The sequence below is a fragment of the Erinaceus europaeus genome, chromosome 9 (assembly GCF_950295315.1).
Source record: "Erinaceus europaeus chromosome 9, mEriEur2.1, whole genome shotgun sequence".
NCBI classification, from domain to species: domain Eukaryota; kingdom Metazoa; phylum Chordata; class Mammalia; order Eulipotyphla; family Erinaceidae; genus Erinaceus; species Erinaceus europaeus.
In genome coordinates, this window is record NC_080170.1 from 31295714 (window position 1) to 31314044 (window position 18331).

An 18331-nucleotide genomic window follows, 5' to 3' on the forward strand; every position below is an offset into this window, starting at 1 on the left:
TCGTTTCTTATGTAAAACCACCACTGTTCAGTCCAGATAAAATGCTAAACGGCTTGTTCACAGCTTTTCAAGGTAGGAAAGGAAAATGTTTGAATACTCTGAAGCTGAGCTGAGTACAGATATTTAAATGCAGTCTGAAGCAAAGAATATAAAGGAAGATTCCCTGAGTCATTAAGGGGCATGGAAGTGACAGGGTTGAACCAAGCACCAAGCAGGCAGGTGGCTCAAGTCTATAAATACAGACACAATTAAGCACGGGAAGACAAGCACTCTGGCAAATTAAGTTCTTAGAGACAATAGCTGCGATTTGGTTTAGGTTCACAAATGGGCTAATAATTTCTGGGGGCAATGTGGACTTCACTTTGTCTGAAGAACTCCTAAGCTCCAGGATGGAAAGGAGGTTGGAAGGCCATCTATATTCAAATGTGATGAGAAGGATGCTATTAGCAAGATGAATGTTGTCACAGGACACAGGGCCCATGTTGCCTGACCACTCATCCGACCTTGCATACTGTCTGCTCAGATTCAACACAAATGTGTGTGGACAGGAAGGTGGGGGTGGAATGAAGAGTTGACTCTACACATACACACCTTTGGGAAGCCCCAGAATTGAATGCTCAGGCTAAGCAAGGGAGGAATTATTTTCAAGGCCACATTGATCTATAAGAAATTCAAAGTAGAATTGATGATGACCAATTAGCTATTTATTATTTTAACTCTGGAGGTCAAGGGCAGAGCAGTGTGTGTTTATTGACAGAGGGTCGATGGCAGACAGCCCAGGAGGCGGCTCCCCTGGCAGCAGCTCTATAAACACACACTTGCTAGCAGCCCCACGCCAGTTTCTGCTGTCTAGGGGATTGTTGTCCTATGTCTTGTGGCCTTCAGCATCATCTGCTCATTCAGCAGACACCTGCTGAGATCATGGCGGACACAGATGCTCACCAAGAGACACTCCCTCAAGGAACTCGTCCTCATCAGGCAGAGCACACTGGTTCTCAGGCCAGACTTACTTCCCAAGACTCCTACTTCATCCCTTCCTCTTCTGATCTGGAGAGTAGACCAGCAAAGTTTGCACATGCGTTCTGCAAATCTACCCCAGTGACTGTGATTTAGTCCCCTCCTCCACCAGGGTGTGTTGTGATAAACCAGTCATCCACTGATGAACACTTAGGTAGTTTCTACATCTTAGATATTGTGACTATAGTTTCATTCAGTGAACATTAGAGTGTAGATACACCACAAGATTCTGATTACTATGCATGGTGTAAGAGAGATCTAGATTTATTCTTTTGCATGTGGTTGTCCAGTTTTCCTAATACCATCTGTTGAAGATACTATCCTTTCTCCATTATATATTTATGGTTTCTTTTTCATAGATCAATTGACTATATATATGTGTATATATATATATATATATATATATATATATATATATATATATATGTTTATTTCTGGGTTTTCTATTCTATTAAATTGATCCATGTGACAGTTTTAACAATGATGTCATGCTTCTTTGATTAATATAGATTTATAATATAGTTTGCCAATTTTTCTCTTTTTTTTCCCATAGAGATAGGGAGGGGAAGAAGGAGGAAGGGAGAGGGGAGAGAGACACCATGGCACAAAATCTTCCATCAATTAGGTGGGGGCCAGGCTTAAGACTGAATCATGCACATGGCAAAGTGTTGGTATCTTCTAATTCTGCTTTTAAAAACGCCTTCTGTTTCATTTGGTTAAAATCCCCCCTGCTTAACACTGCATTCTATTTATATAACCACTGTATTCTATTTACATAACCACTGCCGTCTATTTACATAAATCACTTTTACATTTACATAAAGCACCACCTTCCCTCCAGGGCATTGGTGATTTAGTGGTAGAATTCTCACCTGCTCCACCCCCTCTCCTTGTCACACCCTGATCCTCTCCTTGTCACACCCTGATTTTCACCAGTCACTTTTCTCTCCACCCTCTCTGCGTCACATCCTGTTCACACCCTACTTGGGAAGTATATATAAAGACAACATTGTTCATTTTAGTTGGTTGTTAGTTTAGTCTAGCTTGGTATATATTGCGCTGCGTCCTGCATGAATAAAGAGATACTGCGTACAGCTCAACCATGAGTCCCTGGTTGTCTGTCTCTCGTCAGTGAAGCTCAGCCCGACAGCAAAGCAACATGCTATTCAAGTGAGCTATCTCACTGTTCCTTGTCATTTTTTCTATTATGAACACAATAGAAAGAGATTAGAGCACCACTACATCAAATGTTGTGGTAGGGATTGAACCCAGGGTCTCAGGCATACAAGTCATGCAGTCTACTGCTTAGTCACCTCCCTGATCTCTAGTTTGAAATCAGAAAGTATAATGTCTCTAACTTTCTGTATACCAACAATGCCTTATCTATTTAAGGTCTTTTGTGGCTTGATGTAAACTTTAGAACTGTTTATTCTATTTCTGTGAAAATAGCATTGGACTTTTGATAGGAGTTTTACTGAATCTGTAGATTGCTTTAAGTAGTCTGAACATTTTAACAGTGTGAATTACTTCAATTATTGAGACCATAACATCTTTTCATTTATTTGCATCTTTACTTTTCATCACTGCCTTACAGTGTTCTATGTAGTTCTTTCACTTCTTTGGCTAAATTGGCTCTTAGGTATTTAATTCTTCTTGTTGGTATTATTAATGTTTTTTTAAACTTCTCTGATAGTTCATTAATGCACAGAAATAGAACATATTTTTGTATATTGATTTTATGTCCTGAAACATTGCTGAATTTGTTTATTACTTCTAATTGCTTTGATGTGTGCTGGGATTTTGATATCTAATATCATATTCTACACATTTTAATTAAGTATCTACCGCCCCCAGAATCACACTTTCAGCTATGTGTCAGGGACAGGGAAGTGGAGGAGACAGAGATAACTCCGTCCTGATGTAGCTCACAGGCCAATGAGGGAGACAGAAGGTAAACAAATGTCCCCAATAATTAAGGCCTGTGTCTTAGTCTGTTCAGACTATCACAACAAAATGCCACAGTTGGGGGTGGGGACCTTAAACAAGGTTTTTTAAGAGACACAGAAGTAGAGAGGCAGAAAGTGTGTGAAAGAGACCACAGCACCTAACCTTCCTTCAGTGTGACAGAAGCTGGGCTCAGATCTAGGCTGTGCACATGGCAAACCCACACACTATACAGTGAGCTATTTCACCAACCAATCTTCTTTTCTTATAAGGACATTAATTTCATCTTAAGAGAACCACCCTCACCACTTGACCAAGCCCGAACCACTTCCTCAGACACTATATCCAAATACATATGGCTTTTGAATGACACAAACATTCTGTACATAACGGTATACAAATAAATTGGATAATTAATTAATGATAATCTGTTTAGTTGGTTTTTTTTTTCCTGTTAACAATCCTTGACAATGTCAAGGGCACAAATGGAAGAAAATGTGACTGTATCTGATAATTATCTTCAAACCTGGCAACTTGGGAAGGTGGGCTGGCCTCATTAAGTGGCAGGCTTCTCCCTGAGCCATCCCATGAGACCTACCATCCCTTTGATCTGTCCTCACAGTCCCTTCCATCCCACTGACAAAAGACTCTGGTTCCTAGCCTTGCTGTTTCACATCCAAGCTGTCTGAAATGCAGTAACGTTTCTTTAAAGAGCAACTGGGATTTTAATTAAAGTTCCAGGGATCCAGCCAAGGATATTTTTCTAAATGAGAAGTACTATCTGTTTTTGGAGACAGAACATTTCTAACAGAGATCTCACTCACACATTGCAATGAGTGATGAACAGCATCATGGGCTGTGCTCTCACAGAAAGCCAACAGCAGGTGCATGTATGTGCATATGTGCTTAGTGTTCATCCTGCCAGCAAGGACAGTCAGGAGACAAATGCACTCCAGTCTGAACTTAAACTGTTCAGATATTTAAGGCAGACAATAAATGAAACAATATTAGGGTAGGAGATCACTTTGGTTTAAAGGCTTTGGCTACTAGATTCCCTGCAAAGGGCCTTGGGTAAGAATTCACCTTCTGCAGTGCTGGGCGGCAGATGTGGGCAGATGTCATCTAGATGTTTCTGTATAATTGGGAGGGGCTGAGGGGACACTACAGCTTGAGACTTCTCACATCAGTGACCGAAGAACAAAAATGAAACAAGGCCCTAACAGTTTGGCAAGACTATTCACCAGTGAAGCTGTTTACTGCTGGAAAATCTTTGGTGAACCCCCACCCCCACCACCAATCAAGCCAGGCACACCCTGCCAAGTGAGCACCATGCCCAGCTTCTTCAGGAACCTGAGAGCCCATGCCATGTTGAGAGGCACTGCTGTCAGAAAGGCCAGAGGCAAAGAAACTACTAGTGTCTTCCCATCCCCCAAAGGTTGTAACCACATAGAGAAGGTCCAACAGCTCAGAGGCCAGCTGGGTGCCTCTGCTTGGTGCACAAAGTGTAGGAAGATGGGCCAGTGAGTGAGCCTCACTCCCTACACTGTGGATGCTATTACTCTAGATCCAAATGGCGAAAGATAGGGAGGTGTTTATGAGAGGGTGAGAGACAGGCATAGCAACCCTAAACTATTACTTACAAAAAGGGAAATGAACATCAATTCCCGCTATGGTAATTATCAATTAAGCTAAATTACTTCCATCCTACTTTTTGTTTTTTCCTAGCTTATGGTGATGTGGGGGATGAAAATACCAAGGACTTTGGAGCCTCAGGCATGAGAGTCTCTTTGCATAACCATTAATGCTATCTACCCCCCACACACACACACAACCTACCTTTTCGCATCTTGTATGGAGGAATAAGTCCTAAGGAAGAGAGAGAGGCAAGGAAATCACCCCTCCCCCCACCACATCTAACATCCAGTTGGCCTGTCAGGGGTGCATTTCAATGAGGTGCCAAGCATCCAGAGCATTTCCTAGATTGGCTCTCTGCTTAACAGAGCTGAACCTGTGCAAAGCGGTCTCTAAGACCTGCCCAGGAGTCTCACAGAAACAGCATTTGATGTCAATTAGTCTTTGTGGACATGAAAAATAAATGGGAAAGTTGGCAAAGTAGTGAGGAGACAAGCACAGATGCCAGACACAAGCATGATGTTGCTATAAACATGGCTAATTTTAGTACACTAGGAAAAACTCTTCCCTAAAACAGAAGTGCATTAAAAATAGGGGCTTACTCTAATCTATCTTTTCCCTGACAGTACTCTGATTAGTCCCGTATCTACACTGGGAATGCAAATATTTATGGAAGCCATCATACTGGTGCCTTCTGAGTGTTCAAAGAATCAATAAATATATTGCATTCTGTTGTGTATTGTTCAATTTCCTTAACCGAAGATTCCAGAAAAAAAAATTAAATTAGTAAGAACTGAAAATGTTTTCCCCCTTAGAAGAAAAAGGATTTACAGAATGTAGAGTAAGTGACACTGATTATGTCCCATCCCAACCCTAAGGTAATAGTGTACTTGGAGCCTCACCTCCCTATGTTGACCAGCGCCTCTCCTCACATTCCCTCCTCCATACGGCATGGCCTGTATGTGGACTCCATGAGGACAAGTCCAAGTCTGGCCATACCCCACCTCATGGCTCCCAACAACCCATTGCACTCCCTTGGACTTAGGCATGTGTATTCTAATAATAACCCAGGGTTTAAGATTTGGGAGCAACTGGGCTGGACAGTTGAGCTCACATGTTGCAATGCATAAAGACTGGGATTCATGCCTGTACTACCCACCTGCAGGGAGGAAGCTTTGTCAGTGGTGAGGCAGTGCTGCAGGTGTCTTTCTCTCTTTCTCTACCTCCCCCTTCCCTCTCAGTTTCTCTCTGTCTCTATTCAAGGAAGCGATTCTGAAAATACCCTTGGTCTCATAGGGTAGAATGGTTTCTGGGGCCATGCTCTAAAGAAGAGATCAATATCCAGATGCACATGTCCCTTTGGCTCCTTGGCCTTTTGTTAAAGAGGAATAATAGGAATGACCAGAGAAGGACACAACCAGGTCTCTCAGAACCTCTGGTGATGACAAACACGTAGTCTTGCCTAGGGAGGTATCTCAGTGGTTGAGCACAGGACGTGTGCAGGACATATACCACATATATCAGAGCTGAGTAGTGCTCTGATCTTTCTCTCTCTAATAAAATACATAAATCTTTTTAAAACTTAAAGTAAGTAGCCTTCTGACATTTAAATTTCATAGGATGGGGCTACATTATGAAATTAAAGTCAAATGAACCTATCCCACCCACAATATAAATTAATATCATAGATAAATATAAGTTAGGATTCGGGGTGAAGGAAAGTGGACAAGTCCTCCTTTGACAGAGAATCCCACTTAACATGATGTCTGACTGAGTTTTATCTAATACTTATTAATGGCCAGAAAGGACTTTGCCATTTAAACCCACTAGTTTTAAATTGGGCAACATAAACAACTTGAAAATCTCCCCCCAAAATAAAGAAAGTCATAAAAAGCATAAAATAAACCACCACAACACTTAGGAAAGTGGCTATCAACTTGGAAAAAGAAGAATCGTAGAGTCAGCATCACTTCATTTTAAGCTATATTTGCTGAACACTTAGTCAGTATTTTGTGCTGACCACTTCTGCAAATGACCCTCTTAGCCTCAGATGTCAGAAAATGCTCCTAATGCCTTCAAATCTAAGTGTGAGCTTCATAACCTGTCTTGCATCTAGCATCAAGATTTTATTTTACCTATCAGGGGAGGGGGTGGGTTATGGAGATTGGGTGGTGGGAATTGTGTGGAGTTGTACCCCTTCTACCCTATGGTTTTGTTCATTAATCCTTTCTTAAATAATAAAAAATAATAATAAAATAAAATAAAAGATTTTATTTTACAAAAGCACCACAGTAATGATGGTCTGGCTCAACGGAGTTAATGAAGCGGTAATGGGTAATGAACACAGGGTACATGCAACACAAAGAGACTTCACCTTTCTCAGAAATCAGTTCAGTTATTTCCTGTTCCAACAAACTGCCACCTAATCATGAAGCATGTGCTGCCTGTGACATTTCCCATATTGTCAATCTGTACTAATACATTCTTCTGCGCTTTTTTTTTTCCACCAGAATTATTGCTGAGACTTGGTACCTGCACAGCTCCACTGTTCCTGGTGGTTTCATTTATTATTGTTGTTTTGATAGTTTGTGAGAAAGAGAGATGGGGAGGGAGAGAGAAGGACAGACATCAGCCATAAAGCTTCCCCCCCACTTCCCTCAGGTGGAGACTTGGGACTTGAACATAGTACATAGTAAAGTATGCTGCCTTAAATTTTCCATCTCTTAAAGACCAAGAACAGAAACCACACATAGCTTGTTTTGACTTCTTTGGAAGAGCTTTTGTACACAGTAACTGCCAATTCTAACATATGTTAATGTACAGAATGAATTCAGAATTCATGAGTCTTTTCAATTATATCAGAAAAAAACTAAAAGCAAATCCAACGTATAAGTTGTTCTCTTTACATTATAGAAGCTGACATATCACTGGTGGGGGGGGGGAGTGTTCAGGTCCCTTTGTGTTAGTAATAAAAAAAATAGCTCTGAAAAGAATAAATTACAAAAAAGACATAAAGACTGGGAACTGGAAGAAAGAATAGTGGACTGAAAAGCAACCTCAAACTTCATAAATTCCATCCACCAAAGGGTTGACACACATTTCTGTAGACTTCACATTTAAATAACTACTGAACTCATAGGAAATACAAATTGAATAGTCAGTGAAAAAAGAATTTTAAGATATCACCTTAATTAAGAAAAAACAAAGGACTTCCTAATTAACTAAACTACTGTAAGTAAATTGTATTCAGAAAACGTTGATTTATATCATGGATTATATTTTATTTCAAAATGAGTAACTAATGGAAAGTCACCTTGAAATCAATTCATATCATACATTTTTTTTCATTTTTCATTATATACTAATTTATGTGTGTGACAGACAGAGAAACTAGAACACCATTATATACAGTGCCAGGGATTAAATCTAAGGTCCCATATATCCACTACTATTGAACTACATCTCTGGCTATAAGATATAATTTCATTTTTAGTGAGAGATAGCTTTGAACAAAAGACTCTAGTAGGTGGAATAATGTCTTCCCCAAAGATGTCCACACCCTTGAAACTATAACTAGGTTGCATAAAGTGACAAAGGGGAGTTAAGGTTGCAGATGCAATTAAATTCACTAGTCAGCAACCCATAAGATAGGGAGGATTTCCTAGGGTGTGACATTCAGTGGGCCCTTGTAATCATGAGGGTCCTTCAAAGAGGAAGGAGTTAGATTCAGTGTTAGCACTGTGACTTTGAAGATGGAAAAGGGGGTCAGGGCCCAGGGGTGCAGGGATCTCTAAAAGCTGGGAAAATCCAAGAGCTGGTTCTCCTTTTCAGCTTCTAACAAGTTCAGCTCAGCTGGTATCTTGAGTTTAGCCAGTGAGACATGTTAGACTTCAGACCTCAAGGAATCAAAGAGGAACAGCGTGTGTTATTTTAACATACTAAATTTGTGAAAATTTTTATAGCAGCAATTTAAAACTCATAAGAAGCTCAAACATCTTTAAAGCCATCGGACCACTTCTTATTTGACATTAATCTCAAATTCACTAAACAAGGAGGAAATAAAATGTACACCTTCAAAAACTAGTTTGCAGCATCAACACAATTAAGTGAGGCAACAGCAATACAAGTGCAGTCGGAAGAACTAAATAAGAAAATATTTATTTCCAGAAGAGGGGAAAAAACCCTAAAGCTCAAATGCTTCCATGTGGTTCTGAATCTGCCCTCTGTCCAGCTCTTTCCCTTTCACAATGAGGTATAAAATGTAAACTCCCTTAAGAAAATGTGACGATGCCACGGTCTCAGGGAATCTTGAGATTCCCACACAAATCCTCTCCATCATCTCCAACAGGAACATTGTAAACCCTCTTGTGGGCCTCTACAGAACACTGTCCTCTATGTAGGACAGTGGTAGAAATTACCCCACTCCGAAGGGAGGCTGGGTCAACATACTCTGACACTCAAGGAGACTGGTCCTGAAATGAGAGCAGCTTAGAATGTTCCTAGCTATGACCATGGAATGTGAACTCAGACTGACAGGGATGCAGACATTACACAGGCTTCTGTGCTGAATATGAATAGACATGGGCCCTGGATCAGATCAATGGGGTTTACAGTTAATAGTATTTATATATTTTCCCATATGTGGGAGCTACTCTCCGCCCTGATCCAGCTTTTTGGCCCTACTCCCAACTCTGACACATCCTCCCAGACAATATTTTTAGCCCACTTACATGTTAGCAAAAATTAGTAAAAAATTAGTAAAATCATGGGCCCGTCAGAATATAGCTAAAATAGACATCCTAGTTTCTTCCAACATGAAGACCCTAAATTTCAATCGCTCTTGTCTTTAGGTTCCTGATTATTAAACAATTTCTTCTGCTTTCTATTCTAATGTTTTTCAGCCACCAAGTTGCAGATGATACCATGACGCCAACCTAACTTCCCTGGGCAGAGGACCTCACCATTGTGTCCTGGAGCTCCACCTCCCCAAATAAAAACAGGCTGGGGTGTATGGATCAACCTGTCAATGTCCATGTCCTGCAGAGAAGCAATTATAGAAGCCAGACTTCCCGCCTTCTGCACCCCATAAAGATCTTTGCTCTATTCTCCCAGAGGGATAAAAAATAGGGAAGCTTCCAAAAGGAGAGGATGGGATAGAGAACTCTGGTGGTGGAAATTGTATGGAATTGTACCTTTTTTTTTTTTTCAGTTTATTTATTTATTTATTTACAAGAAATTATTGATACTGTATATTGTGAATTTTGACAGCAATGTTACTTTCCTTTTTTTTTAAATTGGGGAATTAATGTTTTACATTCAACAGTAAGTATAATAGTTTGTACATGCATAACATTCCCCAGATTCCCATATAACAATACAACCCCCACTAGGTCCTCTGAATCCTTCTTGGATCTGTATTCTCCCACCCACCCACCCCAGAGTCTACCCCTCTTATCCTATAGTCTAGTCAATCATTGTTAAGTCACTAATGAAATTTTTTAAAATGGGAGCCGGGCAGTAGTGCAGAGGGTTAAGCACACGTGGCACAAAGCGCAAAGACCGGTGTAAGGACCCAGGTTCGAGCCCCGGGCTCCCCACCTGCAGGGGAGTCACTTCACAGGCAGTGAAGCAGGTCTGCAGGTGTCTATCTTTCTCTCCTCCTCTCTGTCTCCCCTCCTCTCTCCATTTCTCTCTGTCCTATCCAACAACGACAACATCAATAACAACAACAATAATAACTACAACAATAAAAAAAAAAACAAGGGCAACAAAAGAGAAAAAAAAAATAAATAAATGTTAAAATAACTAAGAAAGAATAAAAACAAGAAAATGTGATGATGGTGAGTTGTATACGGATCAGACAGACAGCAGTATAAAATCATGCATACACCTGGAATCTTATAATACTGTAACCAGTGTCAAATCAATAAAAGAAGAAAATGTGAGGAAATGTATATCAGAGGAAATAGTGATGAGCCGGAAGCCGCCCTCTCCCAGCCCTAACATATAGCTTTGCTTGAAGTCCTAAGTCCTACTGTGGCTTTAGTTCTAAAATGGCGTAATAGAATATTTGCTTCACTCTCTCCGATGAGGAGAGGTACTGTACTAGGCATAGCAAGCAGGTAGACTGTGACAAGGTCAAAATAAACCGTTCCCAGGGTAATAGCCAAACTCCAGCTGTTCATCCATTTATCACAGGCAGGGTGGAGGAAGGGTGGTAGAAACGGGGAGTGTGCTTGATGTTATTGATGATTGGCTTCAACTGCATTGAATTCATTCTCTTTCCTTCAAGAACCTCTCAAGTTCAGTCTTGCTTGAGTTGAAATACAAGTAAGCATATACAAATAAAGGAGACTGTCACTAAGCACACAAGAGGTTTCATGGCATTAACATCAGAGATGTGTGTTTCTTTGTTTGTTTGTTTTAGAGAGGGGAGTTGGGTCCCAATGGCAAAGGAAATGAAAGCAAAATCAAACAAAAGGGAAGTGCATCAAACAAAGCTTAGCACAGCAAAAGAAAATAGCAGAAAGAAAAGGGCAGCTTACTGAATATTTGCACATCACATATCTAATAAGAAATTACTATCTGGGCAAGGGAGCTAGCATAATGGTTGTGCAAACAGACTGTCATGCCTGAGGCTCCCAGGTCCCAGGTTCAACCCCCATACTGCCATAAACCAGAGCTGAGCAGTGCTCTAAAATAAGTAAATAAATAAAATAATAAATAAATAAAATAAATAAGAAGTAAAAAAAAGAAATCAGTATATGAAAACTTATGTAACTCGACAACAGCAGGACAATTTTTAAATGGGCAGGAAAAAAATCTGAATTAACATTTCTCTAGAAAGGACAGACAGATGGCCAATAGGTACAAGAAAAAAGTGCTCGTGGTCACTTAGTAAGAGAATGAAAATCCAAAATCATAAATGGGATCACACCTGTGACAATGGCTTGCATAAAAACAAAGTTTAGGCAAGGGTGTAGAGAGAAAGAAACAGCCTGTGGGGAATGTAGATGGAAGCCGCCACTGTAGCAGGGGTGAGGAACATTTTTGCTGCCAAGGATAATTTAAAATTTGATAACACTATTTGAGGGCCATACAAAATCAACTTAAAAATTAGCATTTAGTGTGGCTACATGGAAAAAGCTCCAGCACTACCAAAAGATGCAACCATCCATTTTGAGGTATCTACCTGAAGAACATGAAATGATTAATTCAGTAAAATTATATGCACCCAATGTTTGCTGCAGCATTACTTCCAATAGCTAAGATATGGAAACAATCTAAATGTCCATTAATAGATGATGAAATAAAGATATGGTGTGTATATATAAACAATGGAATACTACTACTTAGCTGTAACAGAAAGATGAAATTTTGCCAGCTGAAGCACAATGGAAAGAACTTGAAGGGAATATAGGAAGCACCACAAATTGCTTAGAGAAAAACAAGTGTTGAATGACTTCATCTGTGTGTGGAACGAAGGTAAGGAAACAAAGCAGATGGACAGACAAAGCAAAATTTGAATACTTTATGGACTTTGACAACAGAAAACTGAATAACAAAGCAAAAAGAGGGTGGGTAGAAGGAGCAAGGGGAAAGGGTCTAATGCAAGGCGATGGTTTATTTCTTTAAAAATATACAAGTAAGGAAATAGTAATTCACTTAAATGAAGCCAGGAAAAACATTATCTGTATCTAGTTAGAAGGGGTTTCATATAGGCTGTGTCCTAAATTGAAAGGCTGCCTCTGTAAAATAATTCATTTTGTGTTGTTTCACTTGAGGGAGAAGGTACAGGGAGGAACTTCCAGGTCAGAAACAGACTCTAGAGTTGGCTTGCCAAATAATTAAGTCCACGACATTGAAAACTAAGATGATTAAACTAAGTTCACATGTTCCAATGTCTGGAATCTATACTAGTGAAAGTAGGAGATGAGCCAATTAAAAAATAATAATAATAATATTGAATCTCAAGGTAAGAAAGTTTCTATTTCCCTTTTTAAATGTTTCTAAGAGGGAGGGCCAGGCAGCGGTGCACCTGTTTAAACACACACATTACAGTGCACAAGGACCTAGGTTCAAGTCCCTGGTCCCCACCTGCAGGGGGAAAGCTTCACTGTCTCTCTCCCTCTCTATTTCCTCCTTCCTCTCAATTTCTCTCTCTCTCTCTCTCTCTCTCTCTATATATATATATATATATATATATATGTGTGTGTGTGTGTGTGTGTGTGTGTGTGTGTATGTATATATATATATATATATATATATTAAATAAAAACCTTAAAAAATGTTTCTAAAGAGGTAGAGGAAAATGCCTGAGTTTGATACTGGCATAAGAGACCTCTCTCTAATGCCAAACAATTTCCTTTTCTTAGTAAGGGAGGGTGAGCTTTAAGTTCAGATCTCCAAAGGCAAGTCTTTAGCTATAATCAAAACACTATTTTATCCAGGTATTCAATTTTATACCTATTGTCTATTTATGTATGTTTAACTGGACTTTATACTTATTTCCTATTTATGGCATATTAAGCTAGTGTCTCTTGATTTATTTTATTTATTTTAATGAAAGATATTGAGGAAAAGATCTACAGAAAGAGACCAGAGCACTGGTCAGCTCTGGTGTAAGGTGGTACCAAGGATTAATCCTATGACCTCAGAGCCTCAGATATGAGTCTTTTTGCATACCTATTATGCTATCTCCACAGCCTAGCTTCTTTTCATTTAAGGTATAATAAAAATTATTTAAATAGAATTAGCAAGTTGATTGAAATAAAAAATATTAACCAAAAATCATAGGCAAGTACCAGCTAACACAAATATATATATTTTTAATCTTAAATGGATTTTGACTTAAAGTTGAAAAATGGTGAACTGTTTCTAGGATCCTTTATCATTCTAACACTCCATTGTAGCAAGGAAGCAAGAGAGAACAGGGCAAAAGTTTCAGAGGGACCCTCTAAGCTCACTGATAGTGTTCTAGATTGACCTCTACATGGAAGAATCACAAGAGAGACAGCCATGTTTCACGGAAATTAACATTCATTGAGACAAAGCAGGGATAGACAAGAGAAAATGCACACTTTGGAGGCACGCAGATGGAGGGGTGTGGGAGAAGTAGAAGAGGAAGAGGAAGAGAGGGCCCTGAGTTTCCAGGTCTTAACTTTTATAGTTACTGGGGATGTGCAGCACCCTGAGGGGATTTACTTCAGCCTTTGTCTTCCGGTGCTACATCTGCATTCATTTACATTTTATGGCCTTAGCAGTCAAGTGGAGAGGGCAATGCTACTAGTGCAGGCTGCAGACACATTGGAGCTTCTGGCCCTTCAGGAAGAGGGCCAGGAAGACTGCTTGCAGAGTGCAGTGGGAGAGGGTGCTAATGTCCTTCCTCCAGCACTCTTTCCATATGCAAACCCCTAACACTGTGATCAGAAAACTTGTCCCCACTATGAAAGCAACTTTTAGAAACATTGTTTATTCCATCTGGTTGCTAAGCTAACTTTTAGGGAATTTTTCTATTATTAAAATAATGGGGGCCTGTTGGTATGCATGAGACCCCTTCTGTTTCATTTGGTTTAAATTCCCCCTGCTTAACACTATTCTATTTACATAACCACTTCATTCTATTTACATAACCACTGTTAACAAGTTCCACCCTCCCTCCAGGGCATTTGTGGTTCAGTGATAGGATTCTCACCTAATCTGCCCCCTCTTTGTCACACTCTGATTTTCACCAGTCACTTTTCTCTCCACCCTCTCTATGTCACATCCTGTTTCCACCTTACTTGGCAAGTATATATAAAGACAGCATTGTGAGTTTTATGGTACTGTACTTTGAGTTTAACTTAGCTTGTCTTAGATTGTGCTGCGTCCTGCATGAATAAAGAGATACTGCCTACAGCTCAACCATGAGTCCCTGGTCATCTGTTACCCGCCGGTGAAGCTAGCCCGGCGAAAACAACATAACCCGTCAAAAACAACAGGGGCCCAGGCGGTGGTGCACCCAGTTAAGCACTGATAGTACAAAGTGTAAGTACTGCTCAGGGATCCGGTTTTGAGCCCTGGCTCCCCACCTGAAGGGAGGAAGCCTCACAAATGGGGAAGCAGGTCTGCAGATGTATAACCTTTTCTCTCTACCACCCCAGAAAGGTATAATGCACCCTTCCTGAATTAATTCATGCACAGACCAATGCCACCACAACATTCTTACTGACAACAGATAACAGAGGAAGAGGAGGAAAAGGAAGGAGGAGGAATAGGAGAAAGCTTAACTCATCCCTGCAAGGCTTGAAGGAGGTTTACATTAAAAACACATGCTGTATCAAAAAAATGAATATGGTAAGGAAGGCATTGGGATGCGAAGAACATTAACACTGAGTCAAGAATCCTTTTTCCTTCTTTTTTTTTTTCTTTTCTCCACCATGGCTGTTCCTGGGACTCAGTGTTTGCACAGTTCCACCACACCCAGCAGCCAATCTTTTCTTTCCTCTACATAGAAGATACATAGAGGGATAGGCAGAGAGATGGAGCTTCACTTGTGAAGCTTTCCCATTGCAGGTGCTTCCATTCCATGTGGTGGCCTAAGGTACAAACTTGGGTTCTTTTGCATGGTATGCACACAACCAGTGAGCCCTCTGCTGCACCCCTGTTACAAGACTCCTAAAGTCCAAATTTCTCTTTGATGCGCACACTGCAGAAAATACAGGATCTCTTCAGTAGTCGCTCACTTTACCTACACAACTGATTAACCTGAAGTGACGCAGAGCTAAGCTGGCCAGGACAGCTGAGAATCTGGAGAACTGGGTGAGGAACACTGTTCTCTCTGGCAGCTGCTGAAAGGCTTCCATTAACAAGTCAAATGAATCCTCTGTCATCAGACCCCCTCACAGTCTGCTCCTCAAGTAGGATGCAAATTGGCCTTCCTCTTCTTCTTCTTCTTTTTTTGAAAGGAATATGCATTTAACTTCATGATTCTAAGAAGGACTTAATGAATCAAAGAAAATGGAGTGGGAGAGGGCAAACAGTCTTTTAAACATGGGTATTTATGTGAATACCCTTGGGCTAGCTTTGCTGCTTTATTCATTTTCAGCTAAACCTAGAAGAACAATACAATTGCCCATTCATCTCCTGGGAACTAATTAGTGAAGAACATGTAGGGTAAAAAAGTCATCTCCAAATACCACATGGACTTCATTTAAACTGTAATCTACCTCTAACACTGGAATCACCAGGCAATTCTACCATGTGCCAACTTGTGGCTGTTGGAAGCTGGTAATGCTTCATTATTCCCTAAACATTGGTTTTACAATTTATTGTGTAGAAATTCCAGCCCTTTGTTAATGTGGTAGCAGTAGAAGAATGACTGTTTTCTCTTTGCTTGGTGTCATCTCCTTCTAGAAGACAGTAACAGAAAGACTTCAAAGCAACAAGAAGGCTGGTCATTTACTACGTGCCATCTCTCTTTCATGTCCTTCCAGCCTTATCAATTCATCAGTCTCTGCATTCAACAATACTTAGGTGCTAAGTACATGAACCGTAACTTTGAGGCATTAAAATGACCATTATTAAAACAACCTATTCTACTACCACTAATAAAGGAAAAGAAAGGCAAGTGCTCATTACAGAATGATCATCTCTCTGTGGTGGTGATGGATCTGAATGGTTTTAGACATGAACTAAGTTTTGTTGGTGTTGCTCACTCAGCATACCAACTCCATTCTCCTTCCTTTCCTCTTCCTCTCTGCCCCAGTGTGTCCACACTGTCCTCTCCCAACTACCCCTTAATTAACTAAGACAGCCAGTGCAGGGTGGAGCTATAAAAAGGCTATAAAACGCATTTCAGATTTCTTTCCTTCCGTCTCTGTGTCTCCCAGTGAAGGAAGGGATAAGAACCACCTGTTTTGCATGAAATTTCCTTACGATCGTGTTCCTGATTCCCCTGCAAAAATCAGTAGTAGAGGTTGAAGAAGTTCCTCCCTGCTGCCCTAATAAAGGCCAGTTGGCAGAAGCCTGATGCCTGGAGCTGGCTGTTGCCTGTCAGTCCAGGTCATTCACTATATTCTTGTTTGCCCTGTTTACATCATCCATCCCCTATGGTGCCCATTGCTCTGTCAACAGCATCGGAATTAAAGCAAACACTCCTCTCCAATGGCCCTGCTGGATCATGTTTCCCCCCATACCCAGGCAGCTAAGGGCTAAGAGGTTTGAGTTAGTGGTGACACTGCCAGAATGGAGTGCACCCAAAATGACTGGGGTGTGTGAAGAAAATTTATATTCTTCCCCTGACATGGTTGCAGAAGACACATTGAAGCTGTAAGACACAGCTTGGAAATGACTTGCCTAATTTTAGAACCCGTTTACACAGCTGCTCCACCGAAAAGCCAACTTCCATTGTAATTCTTGCTCAGGGAGGGCTTGCCTTTTATTTAATTAAAAATGATCGGCAAGGCAGGCTTTTGATAGAGCTGGGTCCTCAGTAAAACTGCAGGCGAGGGCAGTTGCGGCAGCTCTCTGACATTCTGCTTTATTAGGTGTCAGTTTATAATTAAAAGTTTGAGTGGCAGAGCGCTGCGTGCCGGCAAAATGGTTTGGAGGATCTCAATTATTTCCAGTCATCTTCTAGCAAATATATGAAACTGTGAGGTTTCACACAGAGGGAGACATTTGGCACTGCCCAAATATTCTTTTTGAAAAATGCAGAAATAGGAAATGCTCTAGGGTTTAGAACCAGGGTGAAGGAAATTCATATTTTGAAATGCAATTGGAAACATCTCCTACTTGATGAAGGAGTTAGATGTCTGAAGCAATAGATATTAGAAGCAAAACAAAGGGAGTCCAATGTCCTAAGAAAGGAGATCCATCTTAGTTGTGAAGTTAATTAGAAAAATAAAAGTGTTCTTCCCTTCAAGTTGTGCTTGTTATTATGGTATTCATTTTACAAAGATGGTTTTTGGAAATGTCTATATTTCACTGAAATAAAATCTTGAGATTTGTGCCAACTAACTCCATGATTCACTGAGCTTTGGGCGTCATTAAGTGGTCTGTCATTTTCTGGCACCTCAGTCTTCAGAACTGAATTAATCACACTCATTTATTTTCTCATAACCATTATTTGTCTATCTGAAACTTTGCCCTTTAAAAATGAATCAGGAGTTTCTAAGGCACCAATGAAATCTCAATTGTTAGTTTTACTAGAAAACTATATAACATAACAGGGACTGGAAGACAGTTCACCTGGTAGGGCACTAAACTTGCTATGTCTAGGGTCTTGGGGGCTCAAGCCCTGGGACCACATGGAAATGCTATGGAGCCAAGGATAGCTCCAGTGCTGTGTGTGGTGTCTCTCCCTTTCTCTGTCTTTCTACCTAAAAAGGAGAGGAATGCCTGCAGAGCTGGGTGGTGGTGCACCTGGTTAAGCGTACATGTTACAATGCACAAGGGCCAGGGTTCAAACCCCAGGTGCCCAACTGCAGGAGGAAGGCTTCACAAGTGGTGAAGCAGTGCTGCAGGTGTCTCTCTGTCTCTCTTCCTCTCTACCTTCCTCTGTCTCTCAATTTCTGGTTGTCTCTATCCAATAAATAAATAAATAAATAGGTTTAAAAAAAAGAGAGAGGAATGCAAGTCTTAGCCTGCGGTGGACAAATGTGTATGCACAAGGCCCAGGTGACCCCCCCTCTTACAAACCCCCTGCAAAGTCACATTTTCTTTATAGTAGTAGAGTGGAGGTGTAAAATTTACTTAA